This window comes from Choloepus didactylus, chromosome 12 (genome assembly GCF_015220235.1).
Source record: "Choloepus didactylus isolate mChoDid1 chromosome 12, mChoDid1.pri, whole genome shotgun sequence".
Lineage (NCBI taxonomy): Eukaryota > Metazoa > Chordata > Mammalia > Pilosa > Megalonychidae > Choloepus > Choloepus didactylus.
This window is the reverse complement of record NC_051318.1, coordinates 16,455,045-16,458,112: the sequence shown is the minus strand read 5'-3', so window position 1 is coordinate 16,458,112 and position 3,068 is coordinate 16,455,045. Positions and strand designations below refer to the sequence as shown.

At 35.2% G+C, this 3,068-nt stretch overlaps 1 non-coding gene across 1 annotated transcript; it reads right to left on the bottom strand.

Moving 5' to 3' along the window:
* Positions 1-345: 345 nt before the first annotated feature.
* On the bottom strand, positions 346-447 carry LOC119507524. The gene has a single exon (XR_005211281.1). It is a non-coding gene; the product is annotated as a U6 spliceosomal RNA (small nuclear RNA).
* Positions 448-3,068: the final 2,621 nt, after the last annotated feature.

Sequence of the window (3,068 nt, the reverse complement as noted above, 5' to 3'; positions counted from 1 at the left end):
TTTTTAATGTATTTTTTTTTCTTTATTAGAGAAGTTGTGGATTTATAGAACAATCATGCATAATACAGGATCCCCATACACCACCCTAGTATTAACACCTTGCATTGGTGTGGAACATTTGTTTCAACTGATGATAGCACATTTTTATAATTGTACTATTAACTAGAGTGCATGGTTTAACTTAGGGTTCACTGTTTGTGTAGTGTAGATCCATGGATTTTTTTTTTAATTTTTATCCTATTACAATATATACAATCTAACATTTCTCTTTTTGCTTCAGTGCTATTATTTATGTTCATGATGTTGTGCTACCATCACCACCATTCATTACCAAAACATTACTGTCAAAATGTGGAACACTTCACAAATTTGTGTCATCCTTGCACAGGAGCCATGCTAATCTCTGTGTCTTTCCAATTTTAGTATATGTGCTGCCGAAGTGAGCACTGGACATATATTTTAAGATTATGCATATTACGCTGCCCCTCCACCACCACCACCGTTTACAATTCAATAAAGATTGTTAGGGCATCATCCAAGTTGGGGTGAAAATGTGTTGGACTTAAATTATATCTGAAACAACTTCAGTAGAATTAAGAACAATTAAGCTTTATTTTTGGTTATTTATTATATCCTGAAGACTTAATGATATTGTAATGCTTTCTAAAGTCTCTTTTGATATTTACTGTTTTTATTAATGTTTTTATACATGATCCTTAAAAGAACTAAAATCACATAAATCCCTCAGGTTTTATCAGTTGTGTTCTGAATCACTCTTAGAATGTTTTCACTTTGAAAGACTGATTTATAGCATATGAATTACATTCTGCTTTGTAAACAAGTATATATGCTTCTCTTTAGCTGTTTTGAGACAGGTAATTAAGTTGTCAAAATTACTTAGCAGTCATTACCGCCATTTGCAGCAACAATTTAAGATCATCCAGAAAGAATGAGGAAATATTTTTTTAGAAGTTTTTTGGGGTGGGGGGAGGGGCACAACCACTGTCCGTGGTAAGCATCTTCTGATATTACTTTATTTACCACAGTCTAAAACCGTGGAACAGAGCTCGCACTGCACTTGGGCAATCGATAAAAAGGTCTGTGTGTGGTCAAGACAGCTGCGACTCTTTTTGTTCAAAACAATGCTGATTTGAGTCATCAGCATTGACTTCTAGTAGGGATTTTAAGCAAATGTTGCTTTCTACCATTTAAACAGAGGGAAAGGGAAAAAATAGAACTACTGCTATGAGTATTTGGGGTGGGCTTAGTTCCTAAATCTCGCTGTCAGAATTCTCACACTGCCCTCCAGCATCACAGTCTTGGGAGGAAGTTCTTAAAATCCAGACCATTCTCTCCTGACATCTCTACTGCAATGGCTTCACCAACAATCTCCCCCTAAACACTTCATAGAGTCATTTTAAAAAATACAATTGACTATAAGAAAGCTCTGGAGTGCATTTCACTGAAACTACACATGCAAAAGGTCTTATTCCAGAATTTATGCTTAATGGTTGTATTACGTCACTTTCTGGTTTTATGACATTAAGGAATTCTAAACTGCAAATGCGTTATGAATATACAAACACAGTCCTTATTCTAATCCCCGTAATGTTAAAATGTTGTGAGAGCTCAGAGGAAAGTGTATATAAACCTAGGGTAGTATTGTTGTTAATTGAATAATTAAATAAATAAGACATTTTATGCCCAGCACATAGGTTATAAAAGGCCCTCAGTAACTGCTGAATGAGACATTCGTAAGTCTGACATTGGTTGTTTTTATTCCGGAGCCTAAGCATTTTTGTGATTCTGCCACTGAGTCACTCCATAACTTGTTAATCTTTGCCAAAAGAATTCCCTCTACTTCTCTTCTGATTTGGGTTCTGTTTTCTTGATCCCATAACTTTCTCTCTTTAGGACTGCTTTTCAGTTTAGGGGAAGACATTTTCCAGAGCTCCATGGGAAATGGTACTCAGCAGGTCAATTTTTTGAGAATTCATGTGTCTACAAATGTCTTTATTACACTCATTGTTGATTTGTGGTTGAGTAGGTATAAAATCCTAAATTCCCTGATCACTCTGAAGGTTTTGTTCCATTGTGTTCTAGCTTGCTGCACTGCTGTTGAAAAGTCCAGTGCCATTCTAGTAGCTTCTTTTTATGGGATCTGTTTTTTATCTGTGGAAAATTTTAGATTATATAACTCTTAGTTCATTCCTAAGAGCCCCCCATGTTTTTAACTCATCACTAGTCATATACAAACTAACATAAAACTTCTGTCTGCTTCTTGTTTGTAAAATTTATAACACAATGTAATGAAAATTGCATTTAAAAAGTAAACTGAAATTTTGTGCCGTGATATGATTATCATTATTTTTCAGTTGAACAAAAGTATTAACAAGATGTGTGACCTTATCCCAATCAACTAGAGGAATTTTTAGTGACCTGTTAATCCCAAATCTAATAGTCTTCAATTAGTTCTTCTTCTCTTAAACTTTTCTTCAGCTTTAGATTCACCATTCCTGCAGCATTCAAATATTCTCCTATTTTGTTTTCCACAGTAGCCTAGTTCTCCCCTTCTCCCTCAATTACTTATGGCCTTCTCTTCTTATCCCTGTTCCTAAATCTGGTTATGTCTTTGGATTCTGCTCTGGTAGTTCTCCTGTGTTTTGTTATATTCATACAGTAAGAGGTGTCATTTAAGTTTAGGACATAAAATGTCACTATTACAATTGTTACTTCCAAAATTTATCTTTGGTCCCATATCCATCAGTATTGTCTTCAGTGTAGGATACTGGAAAAAAAAAGCTGAACCCAAATCCTAAAGCAGAGGTTGGCAAACTTTTTCTGTTAAAGGCCAGATGACAAATATTTTAGACTTTGCAGAATATACTGTCTCTCTCACAAATATGCAACCCTGCTATTTTATTGCAGACACAGCCACAGTCATACATTAAAAAAATGAGGGTGGCTGTGTTATGATAAAACTTTATTCACAAAACAAGCAGTGACCCCTATATTGCCAAAGGATTGTAGTTTGCCAACCCCTGGTCTAGAGACTTGGGCTGTATCTT